Here is a 20,568-nt window from a genome sequence, read left to right as displayed (position 1 = left end):
AGAATTTCAAAATATATACAATAATTTATATGCAACTCAATGTTATCAACTAACATATGGTCATTGTGTTCTTTTGAATATTGCATCAGAAGATTGATCACCAGATGTCACCTACGTGAACTGATTTGATGATCAAGATGGTCATATATGAGTTTGTGCTTTCAGCGGTTAGAAAACTAAAGTATTCTAGCAACCAATAAATCAGACATACTTTTCATAGATCACACAGATAAGTATTCATTTCAGTAAGCTATCTCATTTTATTTTAAAGACAAATACATCTTATTTCTTTATCCTGTATCATGATGCTCATGCTCTATCTATCATCTCCTATACATCTATCTATTTACTTCTTTATCTATCATCTATCTATATTAGTTAGAACATTTAGAATATTAGTCAGAGAAAAGAAAAAAAATGAACTAACATTTAAATACTAAATATTGGCTCCCTTTCTGAAAAGTCTAGAGCTAGAGAACACTTTGTCTGAGCCACAGGTTAATGGCAACTTTAAGGCTGCATGCCCATTTGTTTGTGATTCTTTCAACTCTGTCTTCCTCACCATGTTTACTTCATCTTTATTCTATTTTTCCTCATGCTGAACATACAGCTCTCCATTTGGACTACATGTATTTTTTTTTTAACCTAAGAGAAGAACATTGTATCAAGTTTGTAATTATTTAAGAGATGTTTTGGCTTCCCTCCAGTTGGACTAACTTAGGTCTGGTGAACCAGTCACTGGGGCTAAGGGAACACCATCTGTTAGCTTCTCTTAGTTTTAAATCATCGCCAACCCTGGAATAATCACAGCAACTAACATCAAGAACAGCAGCAATAGGATTGCTATGATAAGCTTAAGCCAGTCAGGGCCTTTCCCTGGAGCTTGGAATAGAATCAAAACACAATAGCTCTCTGAAACAAACAAATAAATGAACAAACACCTCAATAGCTGTCTTAAAAACATGAAAATAACCTCAATAACTGCCTGAAACAGGGGGTGTGACTTGTTTCCTAAAGTAAAATCTAAGCACTTTTATAAAGAAAAGAAACAGGATATGGGGATGCATCAAGGAGTACACACAATTTTGTGTAAATCTATCCATTTATTCATTCATTAACCTTTCCAGTTCTATCCATTTATCAATAATCTCTATCCGTCTATCTCTTCCTCTGCCTTTTTACATACACAGCATATTTTGTGTGTAAGGGGTATACACATAGAAAAAGGACAATTTAGAAGATACCAAGCAAAATTCAAGGCTCAAAACTATTCAACATATTGAGCACTGTATTAGTATTATATCCTAGTTCTAATAAATAAAAAGACATTTGAAATGAGCAGTACTTAAATATACTTACTTTTATTTATTCATATATTTACTACCTTATTTTTGTTTAATATATGAGAGATATAAATAGGATCATCCCATTATGAGTTACTCCTGGAGTACTGGAATGAAGGATGCTATTTTATTTTATTTATTTATTTTTATTTATTTTTGGCCATGCCCATGAGATGCAGAAGCTCCTGGTCCAGGGATCATGAAGGACATTATTTAAATTTTAAGTTCTATTAAATTTTATCATTGCATGAAGTAGCATAGATGTAACGGAATAATATTTGGGCATATATTGAGGTAAAAGTTACTAGTAGGTATTCTTATTGGAGAATAAAATCTTCAAATAGGGTCACTTCCGAAATGTAAGTGAAATACCAAGTCAGTTTTCCAATCCTTATATGTTTTAAAGATTCTCCAAAATAAAAAATAATAATAATTTGTTAACTGTTTACATTGTATGAAGTTTTATATGTGGAGGATAAGAAGACATTAACAACATAGCCTAGAATTTTAAGGAGGTTAAAAATGGAAATAAAAGCCATTCAATGATTATTAAGCTTGTTGATTTGGTTAGTGTCTTGGAGAAGTAGAAGAAAAATATACTTAGTTGGTAAGAGAAGAAGCATATACATGGATATTTTGAACATGAAGGAGATTGGCATACATTTTGTTTTCATGTTAGATAAAAGAAAAGTTTTGTTTCACTGGAAGCCAAATTCCAGGGAGAATGGTTTATTACTTACTTAAATGTAGAAGTGTCTCTGTGTATTTGCAGATCACAAAATAGAAAGCATAGAATTAAAGACAGAAAATAGAGACAGTAAGTAGTGAAGGGAAAAACTTTTTCAATTGACCTGATGAAGGAGTGAGCTTTCCAAAGCTGAGATGTGTCTTTGAAACAGAGAGGATGAAAGAAGAAGTTCGGACATAGTAAGCAATTTCTAGTGCAGAGAAGAGGAAAAAAAATAAGGAAATCCAATCAAATAGCCACAGAAATGCAGAAAGTGGGATGCAGAATTTTTGACTGTTTTCTTTAATATTAAAGAGAGTAACAGTTACATATGTGGAGAGTGGAGAAGTATTGGGAAGGCTATTTTGAGTAATATAAAGGATCAATTTAATGATAAAACTGACAACCACCTCTAAGTTAAATGGAGAGGCAGGAGATTGCTGATAAATTGAGGGAATTGATAAGAGTTAACTAGCCAATGGAGATATTCACAGATATGTGTAGACTATTTGACTCCCAAGGTAATACCTCTAAATATATTATATTGCCCACGGAGAGAGAACAGGAGAGAGAGAAGGAGGGAGAGAATGAGAGAGAAAGAGAAAGAAAAATACTCTATTAGTCATCGATGGGAGTTGAGCCTTTTATAAACTATGTAAAAAATAAATAAATAAATCTACTGTTTAAATCACATATATATTTTCAGATGTTTATATGTTCTGACCCCCCAAACAATCAATAAATAAGCTATTGACTTGTACAACCTTGACTTTTCCCTTAAATGGCTTAAATGCTGCAAGTATAAAATAGCTATTTCTACTCCTAACTTATCATTCTTCCTCCCTTCTTCTCTCCTTTCATTCACAAATATCTCAAGTGCCAAATATATGCCAATTATCAAAGTATACAGACAGATTTATAATCATCTCCAATATAGTAGGAAAGAGATAGACACAAATATTTCCATTAAATTTATGAAGAGTAATAGAGGCAAGAAGATGTTCATGGCAGAACATTAAATCTTGAAGGACGCTAAGATGGATTGCAATATTGTTTACAAAGTGCTGTTGTCTCCTCTGCTGGACCTTTCTTGAGACCCCTTATTAACCCAATAACCTTGGCTATGTGACTCATTTTTGCAATCAAATGTGGATAAAAGTGACAGGCAAAGTTTTATAAACCACTATGTAATTCCACTTTTTTTTTTTGCTCCACCTGTTGTGGGACCTAAAATATACTAGGGAAAAAAAAATTGTTTATTAAGCCTAGATCCCAGAATGTAGAGAATATGGAGCTAAATCACAGTCTACTCACCACGGACGTGAACATGAGTGAAAAATAAGCATTGGTAAGCCACTAAGACCCAGTCCTTAAGACATGGATTATTTTGGAGCTAAAAATTTCAAGAGAAAGATGCCTATAGAGAGAGAAGGGGAAGGAGAGGTGACAATGGGTGTGTGGAAGAGGGTGAGGGATATGGTGGGGAGATTGGCAGGAATGCAATTAAGGGACTTACAGCTCAAGTCTTCTTTAATTCTAAAAGCTATAGTCATTGAAAGAAGAAAGAATGTTGTGATCAGTTTAGATTCTTAAAAGTGAAACTCTACTGGTGCTGTTTTGGTAAAGAGATCGAAGGGGAAATAGTACTGGAAACTGAGAAGCTAATTAAGGTCTTTCCAGGTACAGTCTCTCTGATCACCGCTCTTTACACACACCCGCCACCTTGCTTTTGACATTTCTTTGTTTAGCTGCTGACCAATAATATGTTGCAGTTTCTTAAGATGGCTAGGGTAACTCAGTTTCAAATCATGAATTTTGAGTTATATCTGACTCCTTAAATATTTTCTTCAGTGAATAGTAGAATGACTGCTCCACCGAAGACAATGGATGAGTGGGCTTTCCTTATGGTTTTGCCAGGTCAGTTTCCTAAAGGAATGTCTACACGATAAAGTCCAGAGAAACACAAGGAACATTGTTTTAGCATCAACACAGATTGGGGGGAAAAAAGGCAAAAAAAAAAAAAAAAAAAAAGCGCAACCATTAAAGAACGAAATTTTAGAGAACTGTCTTCGCTTCTGCAGCTTCGTTGGTGTCTACTCCATGTCATTTTTGCATTTCACTTTAAACATAAACTCTGCAGTCCTGGAAGGGGTAGCTATAGGCAACTATCAGCCCTAAGGAAATTCAGTTTGTATTATTGCCTGAGGGTGATCCAGGGACTTGGAATTTGGAACTGTTCTTCATCCTGCCTGAGTCCCTAGGCTTCTGGTTTCCTTGTGGTTGTAATCTGTTGAAGGCAGACAACATGTGACTCTGTTACCTCTCTGAGGAAACTGGCATATTAAAGTATTTTCTTATAAAAATAAGCAGAGAGAAGGAAATTGAAATTTTGTCTACATTGGCTCAAATTTCAAGGATTTTCTAGAACAGTGTTTCTGAAGCTTTTGTGGTAAAAGTTTATTTCTGCCATTAATCATGGAGCAATACCTTTGTAAAATACAACAAAATTAATAGTTAGAGAAATAATAGTAATAGACATAGCAAATACAAGTCCAGATCTTTTAGATTAAAGTCATAAAATTACTCTGTGGAATTTCTATAATGTCTGCATATTTAATTTCAATTTTTGTATTAATATTGTTATAGACTGGAAAAATGTTTGTAGACAAGGTTCAGAACCACCTTTTCTAGAGAATAATAAAAAAATAATAGAATATCTTTAACATATTTTATAATATATGTAAAAATATCAAATATAGTGACAATTGTAAAACCAGCCATTGGAAGACAGCAACAACATTATTAATTTTCTCTTATTAAAGATAAACTCTCCATCCTTAAGTCCCTACTGCCATGGGAACATACAATTTAAAATGAGTCCTTGGTCATATTTTATCAAAATAATGTGTTAAAAACAATATCTCAATTTACTTTTCTTTAATTCCTGAAAATTGTACCCAGATTTGTATATATTTTGCTCATAATAAGTAAATATTAAAAATAAAGAAAAGCTGAAATGGTTAAAGTGAAAATTTTCAGTCTATGAAATATGTTCAGCAAAGCAAACCCTTTTTTAAATTTTCTGAAAGCACTTAAGTTTCTAAAAACAAGTTGAATAACAAATTGAGCTTGAGTATATAAATAAGTTAAGAGTGATAATACTTGAGCTCTTAACAGAATTCTAATAGTTCATCTATTTGGATTAACTATTATGCTTGCAGTGTAATCTTAAATTATGAAAACTATTGTATCACATTTTGCTTCTATTTACCTCTAAAGAGAATCCATAAGCCAAAATTTAGCAATGCTTCGATTAATAGCATATAAAAATGCATTGTGACCTTTACCAATATTAAAATATAATGATAGTATTGAAATGTTATGCTTATTTTTCCTCCAGGATGCTGGCAACAACACCAGCAGCTGCAGTTAAAGCATTGGAGGAAATATAATTGAATTTCTCCATTGAGAAATCTTAAATGAATCCCAAGCCTTCCACAGGAATGGCAATAATGTATTTCAACGTGTTATTCATTCCACGTAATAATTTCTCATGAAGTTTAGCAATGGCTGTGTTTATAAATAACATCTGGTAAATATGCTTCTAAGATACAAATAGTTATGAGACTGAACTACTTGTAAAAAGCCTGGCAGTTGTTAATATACTCTTCAATATTTCTGTTTAGAAAGGATGCACTTTGTATGGTCATAGAATAAGAATAAAGATGGGATAAGGATAAGTAGTCGTCCTCTGTGTTGTACCTAGAAGATAATCTACAAACTCCTGTCTAGTAATAAACAATATCATAGTGGGGAGCATTTGATGTGTAAGGCAGCAGAAAGCTTTTCACTTCACTACAGGAGCTTCTACTGAGCAAGAGGATACTCAATCCTCTAAATTTTATCATAGGAAAATAAATTAAAAATAGATAAGGAAATAACAGCAACATGTACCAGAGGATACCTGTGGAGTGAAAATGTGTTAACTCCCCTGGAGGAATTCAATAATGGACAAGTTAGTCTTTTTGTAAAAAGGCTGCTTCCCACTGGGCCTCCAGGGGCCTTTTGTTCATATGCCAGGGCACTTGCTATTAATTTCTTACATCCCATTTCAGGAGGAACAATTCTTCTTTATTTCTTCCTTACCTCTTACATCATGTGCTTATAAGAACCTCTAAAAATAAAGTGAGACAGATAGCTATGATACAGAGTTTTTGGAATAAAAATTCTATATTACTAACTGTCTTTTTTTTTTTAATCTGAAAGCTTCCAAATTAACTTCAGGAAAAATTATTCATTTGATCAAGGCATAACACTCGTAGGTGGTTGGGTCAGAACACAAATTTCAATCAGTCTGATTTCAAAGCTCATCCACATAGCCAACTTTCCATAACCAAATAGAAAATTGGCTTAAAAAGCATCTTTCCTCATGCTTCTTTAATTAAGTTATTTACTAATAGCTGGTGACAACAGTAAACATAATTTTGTTTAGCTTTTCATTTTATAGGCTAAAGATGTCATTTCTTTTAGCCTTCTTTTGAAGAATAGTTACCTTAGAAAATGAGTTTGGCACCTTCAATCTCACAACATACCTTACTTTCAACTCTGGATGACATTTTCTTCATTCAAAAACATCTCTGGGAAATAGTTTCTCAAAATATTCATGTCTAATTCTGTTCATTAGAGGGAAGATTTTTTAACAAGTGCATTTGTTGCTGAATGGAAATATATCAGAATCAATAGTGGGGAAGCAGATGGCTAGAGGAGTTAGTCATGCCATAATCTCCCATTTTTCCAGGACACACACATAGTGGTGAATACATAAGAGATGAGAGCCAATATTACAGCATTCTGAACCAAAAGCCAGAGCCACAGGTTAGGGAAAGGATTTTTATGCTATCTGTAAGGCATTTTCTCTCCAGGGGCTGATTTTACCCCTGAAGCAATACTTCTTATCATTACTTGCATCATTTGCAACTAAATCTATTGTCCAAGTTGGACAAAGATTTAAAAAAAAAATGTGGAAGAGAACATTTTCAATCAAATACATTAGGAAAAGTCCCTTAATCATCAGAATGTTGGTATGGATAATTACTCTACTATAAAATGTTTTCCTATCTTGTGGCTCTTGACCTAAAACAAATAGATGGCCAGATATTTCTCTAGTGAAGATGGATTTATTTGGGACCAACAGAGAATTGCAATTTGAGGTCTGTAAGTATAGTGAGCCCTATGCAAGTGCTCACATGACAATGGAAAGAGAATGCTTTAATAGAGAGGAAAAGGAAGTTGGGAGAGTTACAGTAAATCTAGAGTTTACGGCTTTCGTTGGCTGAGCCCTTGCCAGGAAAGGAGTCTTTCATTTGGGCTCTGCTGTCATCACAGGGTGTGAGAGCTCTCTCTTCTGGTCTCCTGCCTCCCCTAACTAAATTTAATTGAAGTTTCTCTTTATTAATTTTTTAATATCCTCCCCTTTTGACCTTTCCTCTTTAAGATCTTTCTCTTGAAGCATCACTGACCAAGAGTCACATTTCTAGTTTTAGTGGCTTTTGGTTCCTCAATACCAAGGAAGATATTTCCTGGAGACACTGTCTCATGCTGAAGGGAAATTTGCACAGATCAGAAATCTCTTGAGGTCATATTCAAGTAACATAGAAAGTAGGAGGAAGAATTCTCAGGAACTTTTTAACCTAAAGTTCATATGTTATCAAGATAATAGACATTGAAGAATATTTGAAAGCTTATATATCATCATGAAAGATTTGATGACAAATTTCCATCAGACCAGGTTTGGATACCCTGAGAAAGCTATCTCATCAGATGTCATCTGCTTCACTTAAATTTATGTTAACCTGCATCAAACAAGTCTATTGGTATCATTTTTTCAATAACATTTGCCCATTATTTTTCTCTGTGTAACATTTTGGTAATTCTCACAATATCTTGAACTTTTTATTATTATTATATTTGTTATGATGATCTATTATCAGTGGTCTTTGATGCTACTATTGTAATTGAACCCTTTTTTAGCAATAAAATTGAACCCTTTTTTAGCAATAAATTAAGGTAAATACATTTTATAGATATAATGCTATTGCATTCTTAATAGACTAAAGTATAGTGTGAACATAACTTTTATAGGTACTAGGGAACCAAAAAAATGTGTGACTTACTTTATTGTAATATTTACTTTATTGCAGTGGCCTCGTACCAAGCCTACTGTTTCTCCAAGTTTCTCCTGTACAACATGGAAAAAGGTAGGTTGATATTTGGGATACCTGAAAACAGGTGAGTTCATCAACTCTAATATCTTAAAAGTTATGTGGTCTGTTTTTTTTGTTTTTGTTTTTTTTTTTGCCAAAAAAAAAAAAAAGTCACGTTGTTATTGTTGAGCCAAATACAGAGGTTTGGCCATAAGAGAAAATTCTGGAATCTAATTTTGGCAACTAGCCCAAGAACACCTCACAGTCTGTACTTAGTTTTGCATTTGAGGAAACTTAGTACACCATGAAGCCTATCTGAATCCAGGTGTAGCCCTTGTTCTGATAGCAGATGCCCTAAATCTCAACCCTGAGTTTGGGCAAACTACAATTTTTCTTTGGCCATATTATGCCCCTTTAAGGCTAAAGGCTTTAACAAATGGATGCTGTCTTCCTGTGAACAGGTTTGAGAAGGAGAGCAAGGAAGCAAACCATCCACATATTGTAACAGAGCAGGACTTCTAGGAACTTTATATCATCTAGATCAGCCTTCAAGATTTGTGAGAAGTAAGAAAGACCCTTGGAGAACCCTGAGGCATTATTGTCCGAGTTAATTATTTTTCTTCCTAAGTGAAGGCAGAAAGGTATTGGCTGGCCTCATCAACTGGAGAACCAAAGAATGCCATGCATAAATCAATTGCTGTAAATAATCTGCTTCCAGTGGGGATGATATTAGTAATATGAGGGCTAAGAACATTGGGTATAGGAAATAGCAATGTTGTTTACTGCTCAGAGGTCCTGGGCAAATCTCCACCCTTGGCCTTTATGTTTTCTCATTGGTCAAATGGGAATGATACAGGGGCTAATACAAGAGATAATGAGGCCTTGAGCCTTGGAATCTGCTTTATTCCTTGAAGGGCTTCCTTACTTATAGGGCATTGATTAATTTTAGTGGGAGGCTTTGAAGAGATTTATTCAAATCTTGATGGAAAATGCACTGTCAATTTTGCCAGCCTCAGTTGTAGATTTTGCCCATAAGAAGTATAGTAGCTGATTCAAAAGGGGCAAAGAATGCTTCCAGAGTCAACACTAGTACCATCACAGATGACAAAGATGAAAAAGGGTAATTTAATTTACCTAGCTTGTTACCTTCATGAGTACTGTCAAATTCTATAATCATTTCCCTCTTTTGAAAAAAAAAAAATCCAGCATATTATTCTAAGAAGTCTTGGCCTAGTAAATGGATGGAGCAGAGAGACTATGGTGAAAAGGGTATGCATTTTTCAAAGAACCTAAATGAAAGGAAACAGGTTCAAAGACAGGAACTTCCTCAAGGTTCATTAGAGATTCCCACTCTCTGAATGGCTTCATTACTCTGAGGTGGGGGCTATGTTATAGTAGAGGAATTGAGTACCAAGACTGTCACTTTAGTGTCATTTAGGACTGGGAGAGATCAATGCCCCAACTGGAGAAATGTTTCTCTAAATCAAATGTTTCTCTGATTTAGATGAAGAAATGAGAAGAGCCTCTGTAGTTCTTCAGAGCCCTGTCATTGAGAATTGGGAGGATGTTGGAAAGTCTGGTTAGAAGCCTAAAGCACTTAATTTAGTAACAGTCTCTTCCAATGTCCTGTTCCAATGTCCAGTCTTCTGCAATAATAGCAAAAACAAGGATGATTTGCTTTCATTGTAGAGCCTTTATTTGCTAGAGTTGAAGATTACGAAAATTGGTGATCTTGCCTTTAGGTGATTTAACTAGAGTGTGATGTGGTTTGCCAGGTTAACTAAAACTGGAGTGGACATAGTTTCTTTCCCCTTCCATCCTTGTTCTTTTTACTAGAAGGAACTGTCTCAGTTCAGCCTATTAATAAACAAAGAGTTAAAAGCTACCTGGATGGAATCAAAATCTGAAGAGAGACCAGAATTTTCTTTTAAAATAATTTGAAATCAGTTGTAATAGTCATAAACCAATTCATTAGATTTGTGTGAGCAAGCTTGAATTTTGTTCCAATTAACGGGCTTTGAGAAAGCCTTAGGAATTGCTTGATGAAGTCACCAAGCAATTGCTCATCTGATCATATAATAAATTATCAGACTGATCTCCTGATTCTAGTTCTAGACACCAGGATTTTCCCAGTCAGCAGTTTTCATCCAATCCTGGACCTAGCCTTTACCAACAAGAACTAGCTGATGTAAGTCAGAGAAAGCAGTTGATATATTTCAATGACTATTATTACATTCCTCAATAAATCTGTGAGTATTTTCAATTACTTGAAAAACATCTTTGAATGTGGCTCACAGTTCAGCATTAGTCAAAGTAATATAGGAAATTAAGGGTTTACCCTCCAGATCCTCAGAAGACTTAATATTAAAAGGACAGATTCCTATGAGTTCAGAGGAAAGGGGAAAAGGAAGTGTTTCAGAAAAAAAGAGGAAGTCTGGTAAGATAATTAGTATGAGGGAAATGAAGTTATAAAAGAGGCATAGTCAGTGTAAAAAGAGGAAAATGGTGCCAGAGGCAGAGTCTGGCTATGAGGAACTGAGGAGGAGGTCTAGTGGCACTGGAGACAGAGCCTGAGACAATTAAACCAAAGAAGAAGAGTCTGGAGCTTCAGGAGCCATTTTACCTTTCTTTAATCATTTGTTTGCTTCAATTAATCTTAAAATTGTATCTTGCAGAGAGGCAATTTTTGACTCCTGAGAATACTGGGGAGGTTCAAAATACCAACAGAAATAGGCATACACTCAGTTCGTGATTAAAATAGTCCAATTTGATTTTAATAAAATTAGGTTTGGGGGTTTCAATAGTTTCCCATAATGGTCATTGATATTCTGAATTGCCTTTGGTCCCATCAATCCATTTAGTTAGAAATGCACATAAGAAAGAGTGTCAGTTTTTAAACTTAAAATCTGGGGGTAGGGAAGGGGGTGTCAGGGAGTGAAGGTGGAAGTGGGAGGGACAGAGAACACCATCAAAATATTTGGATAACTGCAATCCCATTCTCAGGTTTTTCTTTGTAGTAAAATCATTTTCAAATAGCTTACAGTTCAAAGAGCTCAAACAGCTTGCTGGCTAATACCAGTCAGTTCTAAGAAAAAAACATGGTCCTAGAGGAATCAGGCTTAAAGCTTTCCCAGCTAGTTTCTAGAAAACAGCCCCTATTCCAAAGAAATGGGCTAAATTGGCACAGTTTCAGTGAAGCAGCCCCTGTTCTCGAAGAAATGGATTAATAGCTTTTCAGTCAGCCTTGGACGAAAGTCTGATCTACTCACATACAGAACAAGACCTTAAAAATATTAAAATAAATCATGAATAAAGCCTAGCAAGCTTCAAATGCAAAGAGAATGTGGGCTCAGATCCAGGAGTAAGATATACCTTTAACTCCCAGGGTTAGCAAGAAAAACAATGAGTGACAATGGGCTTAATTGTGCATACCACACCTATTTGCTCACCAGCGGCAGAGCCATCAGGCATCTTCTCTGGTCCCAGTATAGGCTAACAAAATATTGACCTAAAACAAATAGACTGCCAGCTATTTCTCCAGCAAAACTGGGATCAGCAGAAAGTTGCAGTTCAGAGTACACAAACATGATGAGCCTGGTGCAAGTCCCCACACAAGATTGAGGAGGGCACTATTTGATAGAGAGTTTATAGAAGTTGTTGGGAGGGCTGCAGTAAAAAACGAATCCATGGCTTTTAATTGGCTAAGTCCTTGCCAAGAAAGGAATGTTTCTTTTTCCTGTTGGGCTCTGCTGTCACTGCAGGTGGTAAGAGCTCCCTCTTCTGGTCCCTCAAATCCATTTAATTGAGGTTTCTGTTTATTAATTTTTTTTTGCACATCTAAAGTTAAATATTTATAAAATTGTCTTTGCTTTTTTGTGCATTGAAGGTTAAATATTTATAAAATTTTCTTTGCTGTATTGCTTTAGAAAAAGTAGTTTCATGACAGTATGTATAACTTTTGTTGTACATTTTGCCCACTCAAGATTAGAGTCCTAACACGTCTGCTTTTAAAAATTAAGAATGTTTTTTTATTTTGAAAAAGTTATGATTTTGAATTATCTTAGCTGAAAAATTGCAATTGTCAAATTTACTATAATTTCTTCCTTTTAGAAAAATCCTAACAGAAATATATACTGTAGGTATTTAATGCCCTCAAAATGTGTAGCAACTTCATCTTCAATTCCTACTAATTCAAGGTTAAATAAATACCTTTAACAAATCTATGTGGACTGAGAATTTAGACAGAAGATCATATAGGTGTTGCAGAGGAGCAAGACCAAAATATCACATTGTGTGATGTGGTTTTCTAATATGTCCTGTAAGTTCCCTTCCCCTAGAAAAAGGTTGCAGTGGTGGTTGTGATGGTGCTTGAGAAAGAAGAGAGTGTTGTAGTCAAGAGAGTAATAAAAGAATTTGAAATTTACCCCCTTATTCATGGCTTTGTCATAGACATGTCACTTGAAGGAAAATAATTTAATCTACCATTAATTTCTCTCATGATAATATATTAAAATGCTTATCTGAATGCATAGAGCCTATACCCTCATTTTACTTATTTTCCTACTTTCTTCAGTATCCTATATGTTTATCTATAATTACATAGAATTATTTGGTTTCATTAGCCTAACTTAAAAGACATAAAATTCTTCTTATGGTCATAAAATTAATCTTGTGTCTTCATCCAGATCACAAATGGAGTCTTCATTTTATAAGATGAGGACAATAAAAAGTACTTAAATATGTAGCTAGCACCCATAACAGTTATAGAGTACTTTTTAACATCTTTCTATGAAAGTCACCAATAAATCATATATAAGTGCTTTATAAAACATAGATCATCTGGGAGTAAATACTCTCTCATCTGATTTAGATAAATGACAATTTTCTATGTCAATAAAAAATGGAGGCCTGTCATATGTGTGGAGAAACTAGATATTATTTCAAGTCAAATATCCTCAAATTGTATACTCAATTTCCTTTTCATTATAAAATATAATAATCATGCTAGGATATTATAAAATAATAAATAATCCAAATTTTCGTATTGAGATTTGGGAAAATTCAGCTGATTATTTCAAAGATGTATTCTCCAGAGTGACCCAACGATTATGAGGAAAACTTACAAAATGCCTCTGACTCTCCTCTGGCTTCCTCTTTCTCAGACACAGTCACCCCACAATGTTCTTTGTTGGGTGAGTAAAGATTCACAAGAGGTACTAGGTAGGAGGTAACAGGTTTTCTCCATCCTTGCCTCTTCTGCTCCATGTTCATTAGATGTATCTGTTAGGTCTGAAGCAGCCTTGTAATTGTGTCTTAAATAACTTAGTGTCCATGGCCTCTTGCCTAGGACTCTGTCCTTTCCCTACTTTCTTTCATCCACACATGCAGAAGTCCTCCTCCTCTATTGTTTCAGAGAGTAAGGGCCCTTTTTGCACTTATTTCCCTTGAACTTGTTTCTCTAGAGGAAATGTTTGTTTTGTGGAGTTTCTAGTTCCTCTGCTCACCCACCACTCCCCTCCCAGCACTCTGGAGGCAGACTAGCCAAGGGTGAGAGCTGTGACTCACAAACCAATTTTTTTTTGTTGTTTAAATAATCATAATAACACGGAAAATTGATTTAACATCTACCTCACTTTTAAGTACATACTCATCTTCTGAAAAGCAGGGGGGATATTTCTTCTAAACTTCTTTTTTGCTGAAGGAGTTACTATCTATGAATTTCAAAGTATAGAGTGCCTGGGTTTAAATGTTGTTGTTATACTTCACTCTTCAGGATGGAATCAATCTAGGAGTATTCCTGAGTAAGAATGAGTAATTGGAGGGCCACAAATAGATTAATGAGACAAAACAGTGAATAACTCTCAGTATTTTGTTAAAATATAAAAGTATACTATTTACCTGCATTTAGATTTATTGGGAAATCCATATTGATATACATAACATTTAATAAAAGCAATGGAATTTTGCTACAACTCTACAAAGATCTCGACTTTGAACAAAAAATCTTGGATTATATCTCAATTCTGATGTCAGCTTGTTGTATGACCTTAGTAGGGTAGCTTAATCTTCCTGAGAATAGATTCTTTATAAAGTGAGTGAGGTTTCAGATTCCCATGAGTTTCAAATTTCCATGAAGTACAAGGAACAAAGTGCTGTGCTGTGATGGTTCCCTCTGTCTTCAGTGCCTTTTACCATGAGGCCCAACTGAAAAACTCCTCCTCATCCTTGAAGGTTGATTATAAATCCAGTATTGTTAAATACTGAGAAAAATCTAGATAATTTGGAATATTACTATAAAATATTATGGAATTGTAGAGAAATAGAGTGAGGAATACACACACACACACACACACACATACACACACACACACCTACATTTTTGTTAGAATGCTTAAGAAAGCACTATCAGTACTTGGATCTTGGGTAGGATGGAGATATTTATTTTATATTCTCCTTTACTTGAATATTTTACTATATTTGTATATTACTTTTCATCTGCTAATGGTTTATAAAATATCTTTCACAAAATTTTATCTGGCCACTTAAAAATTAATTTTTAAGCAAAATTAATTTTGACTTGCTTGTATCCTAAATTATTGGTTTTCAAATCCTTTACGTTCAGTATACTGAGAATTTCAACAAACCTTATACCGCTTGATTCATTTTTATATGAACATCTAAAATAAAATATTTTTAATATATAGTCAAAAATGATCTAAATAAAATTAATGAAATATTAAGTCTCACAACAATATTGCATCTACCTTTATCCTTGTGAAATCTAAATAAGGTTACCTTGATTTATATACTGCTTTAATATTTGAGCTTTTATTTATAATTCCATAAAGAAAAGATATTTCACAATTAATGTTCTTCTTTGGTTCTCTACATTCTTCTTTGCAAAGAAAATAAATATAAAACTAATTTTTAATTGGTTTTAAATTTTTTGTAACAACTAAAGATTTAGTGTCAAAATGTTCTTATGCATTGAATTATTATTATAGCTAATAAGTAAATTAATCAAAATATTAATGACTAGAATCTTGATAAATATTTATTAAACAAAAAAAGATGTTTTTTTTTTCCAAATAATTCATGTACTCATGAATTAATTATTGCTTCAAGGAGATAAAATTTATCAGTTCTTTTTTTAATTTGATAGATGCAAGGGCTAAGGAAACTGATTTGCAAAAATAGCAAGGAATATAAAGAGTTGTAATGTGGCATTGTTGTTTAATTCTTTGAATTCTTTGCAAGATTGTGACAAAGAAGATAATTACTTTGATTAGATATTCCCACAATCATTTTTTAAAGAAAAAGAATTGGAACTTACCTAATTTTAAAGAATTTTTTCCCAGTTATTAATTATTCATTGTGTTCAGCTTCTTCAAAGGATACCAAAATTCAATATCAATACTTAGTAATGATCAACTATAAATACTGACTATATAAATAATCAAAAAAGCCCATTTTCATTGAAAAACCAATAGGCCAAACTAGACACACTTTCTGTCAAGATGAAAAAACAAGACTCTCATACTCAAAGTAGTGATTACTCTGCATTCCTATAACAATCACAGCATTACTGAACACAATGTGAGACTTAGATAATTCCATTTCTTCATGGAATATGTTGAAGAGATGCAACATTATTTCCTTAGGTATAGGATATTTATCATTTTATGGCAAATTTCAATGCTCTGTGCAAATCAGAACTCAACTTTTTTGGCAACTTTAGCTAGTTCATTAATAAATAGAATTTCCTATTACCATGGGTGTAAGAAAGTCAATCTATTGTACAGTCAGCCACATTTGTAGAGATGTTTTATGCCATTTACAAGGTAAGCACAAGTTCAATTGAATTATAAAGCATTCAGAGATGCAATTTCCGGGGTAATGGAGTAAAGGTCTCTGAAAATATGCTTCTCTGTAGAAATTATGAGAACAAGCATACATACTGTCAAACCCAACTTTTTCTGAAATCTGAAAATTAACTAAAAGCCTGACAAAATCCAAGAATTATTCAAAGCAACAGCAAAATCTCTGTAAGAACAGCTACTCCTGCTTTATTTTAACTTGTCCTGATCTTATCCTTCCCATTTCACCTTGAGAGTAATCTTGACCGCCATAACTACAGAAGCTAAGAAAATGAGGAGCCTACGAGCCCTTTGGGGAAGTGGGACAGATGGATTTCAAGTTGACCAAAAGCACCATCCCCAGAGAATTGTCGCTATTTGGTTTGTTTGGAAATTCCCTAGGGAAGTTACATTTTTAGACTGACTCAGAAATCACTCTGTGTGAACATCTCCGCTCAGAAGATGGTTTGTCAAAAATAGCCAGCAACAATTGTTTAAGATCACAGTTGCCTGAGGTGCATTACTAGTTGAAGCTAACACAAACTGAAAAAAAAAAAAAAAATCTTATGAGGAAAAAAAATAAGAAATGTGACTGTCACAGGAGTCTTTGTAAAGCTCTTAGATATATCTGGAAAGCTAAAAGGGCTTATGCATATCCAGGAAAGACCTGAGAAAGTCCAGAGCTCTCATTTCTGGCTGCAATTTAGATTCTGAGAAAGCAGAAAATGATGCCTAAGGCAAAGAGTAGACTACCTAGCAGGATATTAAAGGTGTAAACCAAGACACAGTCAGAACCCCTAAGCAAAGGCTGGGAGATTTATGTGTTCAAAGAATTAAGGAAAATCTCAGTGAAATTATTAGATGACCACTAAGCTAATCAAGCAGATAATTTAGTGTCTGCATATGGCAGAGAATTCATACTTTACAGAGATAGTCCAGGAAAGTCACTAAACAAATAAACAGTAGCACCACCAATGGCACAATGAACAACAGTAGCAAACCCTGGTGGGTGGGAAAGAATTCTGATTTTCAGAGTTTTGAATTTATATTATTTAAAATATGCCATTTTTGACAAAACATTAAGATATATGTACAAAACTGACAATAATACCCATACACAGGCAATAGACTGTTAATGAGAAAAACCTACATGTTGGTATTACTGGAAAGTCTTTAAATTATCCATTATAAGTAAGTACAAGGCTAAAGGAAACAATGTTTAGGTAATTGGAAAAAATTATGAAAATGATGTTCCTCTAAAGAGAGAATATCAATAAAGAGATAGGAATCATAAAGAAAAAAAGAACCAAATGAAAATTATGGAGATAAAATACATAAAAACTGGAGTTCTCTTGTGGTGCAGTGGGTTAAGGATTCAGGGTTGTCACTGCTGTGGTTCAGGTCACTGCTGTGGTAGGTGTGAGCCCTGGTCTGGGAACTTCTACATGCAGCAGGTGTGACCAAAAAAATGTATAAAATCTAAAATCAAAAGTTCAGGAATCTAATATACGGCACAAATGAACCTTTCCACAGAAAAGAAAATCATGGACTTGGAGAATAGACTTATAATTGCCAAGGGGGAGGGGAAGGGAGTGGGATGGATTGGGTGCTTGCGGTTAATAGATGCAGACTATTGCCTTTGGAATGGATTAGCAATGAGATCCTGCTAGGTAACACTGGGAACTATGTCTGGTCACTTATGATGGAACATGATAATGTGAGAAAAAAGAAAGTATACATGTATGTGTAACTGGGTCACCATGCTGTACAGTAGAAAATCAACAGAACACTGTAAACCAGCTAGAAGAGAAAAAAATAAAAATCATTATATATATATTTTAAAAAATTCATTAGCGTGTACGAATGGCAAATTTGAAATGGCAAAATAAAGAATCAACAAGCTCAAACACCTGTCAATTGAGATGATTCAGTCTGGCAATCAGAGGAGAAAAATAAACAATAAAAACAGAACCTTAAAAACCTGTGGGACATCATCAAGCATAAAAATGTACACATAAATTGGGACTTTTAGAAGAATAAGAGGGGAGGGAGAGAGGAAGAAACAGGAGTAATATTTGAAGAAATAGTGGTCATAATCTTCATACCCAGAAAGCTCAACGAACTCCAAGGAGGAAAACTCAAAGAGATCCACATCTAGACACACTATAGTCAAACTCTCTAAAGCCAAACACACACATTTGCAAATGTGTATGTATGTATATATGCTTATACATGCATATACTTTCTCTATACATGGTATATATGATAATTTAAAAGTTTAATATTCACTTAATACCCCATATCACTCAGTTATATGGCATATGGCCATATATTATTGATTCTTATTTGGCATTTAATGTGCATTAACATTTTATAAATAGTAATGTCTCATTACAATTTCTAGTAGGTTGTCATTTATCCATTAATTTGAACCACTGAAAAAAGAGAATTTATGTGTCAAGGTTATACGATGCTAAGAGACAGTATTTAATTATCCTGTAGTTGAATATGGAAGTTGAGAAAGAGCATGATATAGGACTAATGAACCAGCAAAAATGCAAAGCACCATTCAGCACTAAAGTAATTGGGCAGAACAGTGGAAAAGACTACGATAAATGATTACTTCATTAATTTCAAAATTAAAGGGCAAGATAAGGTGGTCACTATCATAGGTTATTAAGGTAAAACAAGCTAATCAGCACATTCCAAAGGTAAAGTTGTCAGCTAATCATCCAATGATTCCCAATTTCTGAAGAGTACAAGAGAAAGCAATTTATTCTCACTTTATCAATCAAACCAAGCAATCAAATATTTTACTGATGAGAAAGAAAAACCTTCTTAATTTATTTTTATCTTTTCCTAATATAATTTAACTAGCATGCATTAGCAGGCAAACAATATGAAGACAGTAATTTTTATTTACTCTGCACAGCATCAGAAAAATGACTTCCTTATCAAAATAATGTTAAATGTCAAAGTCTTTCAAGCTTGACCACACTAACAGAGTGATTGCTAATATGAACCACCGACTCAATTATGTCTTCAATTCTCTCTTACAGAAAAGTTTTACTAGTTGAAATCTTACAAACAAATTATAACATAAACACCTTATTTACAGAAAGTCTACATGTAGAGTGCTAACTCTGGAAATGAGTAGAAACCATAATAGAGAGAAACTGTGTTTTGGCTTTTTTGTTTTGTTTTGTTTTTAATCAAAAAATACAGAGCTGGAAGAGTTTTTGAAAATAAATACTTTAAATGAAGAGCAAATAGAGAAATAAAGCCTAGGTAAGGTAAAAGTCTCAGAATTGCATTATAAAAATCTATATTTGTTCAGTTTACATAACAGAGGAGGAAAAAAGAACAAACATTTAATGAACACTGATGAGTATGTAAGTGAAATGTTTGGGTATAAAATTAATAACTATCATATAGATAGATGTATAGACGATAGATGCAATTTTTCTTCTGGATGTGGTGGGGTACCAGGAAGTAGTTTCCCTTTAGACATTAGAAACAGGAAATAAGGAGTTCCCATCATGGCGCAGCAGAAATGAATCCGACTAGGAACCACGAGGTTTTGGGTTTGATCCCTGACCTCGCTCAATGGGCTAAAGATCCAGCATTGCCATGAGCTGTGGTGTAGGTCACGGAGGTGGCTCAGATCTCGTGTTGCTGTGGCTGTGGCATAGGACGGCAGCTGTAGCTTCGATTAGACCCTCTAACCTGGGAACCTCCATATGCCGCATGTGAGGCCCTAAAAAGACAAAAGACAACAACAACAGCAAAAGAAACAGGACACAAGGTAGATATATGAAACTTCAATTTTCAAACTTTGAACAAGAGACATTACAGCACTGTGATTCTTAAGTAAATGGAAACAAATAAGATTAGGCATGCAATTTCTCTAGCTTTCTCTGTGGATCCATTTCCATGATGTAGAAGCAGGGAGGAGAAAACCAAACAAGGCATAGCAGTATTCATGAATCAAGTAGGTTGAGGCAGATGGAAATTGATGGGGTAGTAGAGAGGAGTGTCTATGCTGTAGAGGAACTCCAGGGAGTTTCCTTTTCCCTCCTTTGCTGAATACAAAGAAGTATATGTGTAGGATTAAATGCCACAAATCTGAGCAGGAGTTATCAGAGTACCAGGAGCTAAATGCTTCCCAGGGCTGGGAACTGTTTGAACATCAATCAGTCAGAGTGAACAGTCCTCGGTGATCACGGGGGCATTCAGTAGAAATCTCAGAAAGGCAATACCTTAGTGTTTAGGCTGACTACCACTACAGTAAAAGCTACTCTGCTCATACCATTATATTGCTTAAAAATCAGCCTCCAAAGGATAGAATGGAACCAAAGTAACGTAGTAACTGCCTGTCCCAATTAATTCCAATTCACTTTCAGGGAAGATAACAAACTCCAGACAGACAAAAACATAAA

At 34.3% G+C, this 20,568-nt stretch overlaps 1 long non-coding RNA gene across 1 annotated transcript in view; it reads left to right on the top strand.

Annotated features, from left to right (window-relative positions):
* LOC110260236 overlaps positions 1 to 20,568 on the top strand; it is a 911,564-nt gene that overhangs the window by 838,588 nt on the left and 52,408 nt on the right. Inside the window, exon 5 of the long non-coding RNA XR_002343153.1 lies at positions 8,271 to 8,327. This is a non-coding gene — a long non-coding RNA (uncharacterized LOC110260236). The remainder of the gene's footprint in view (positions 1 to 8,270; positions 8,328 to 20,568) is intronic.

Source organism: Sus scrofa, chromosome 4, assembly GCF_000003025.6.
Source record: "Sus scrofa isolate TJ Tabasco breed Duroc chromosome 4, Sscrofa11.1, whole genome shotgun sequence".
Taxonomy (NCBI): Eukaryota; Metazoa; Chordata; class Mammalia; order Artiodactyla; family Suidae; genus Sus; species Sus scrofa.
Note: the sequence above shows the minus strand (reverse complement) of the source record. Positions and strands in the feature narration are given on the sequence as shown.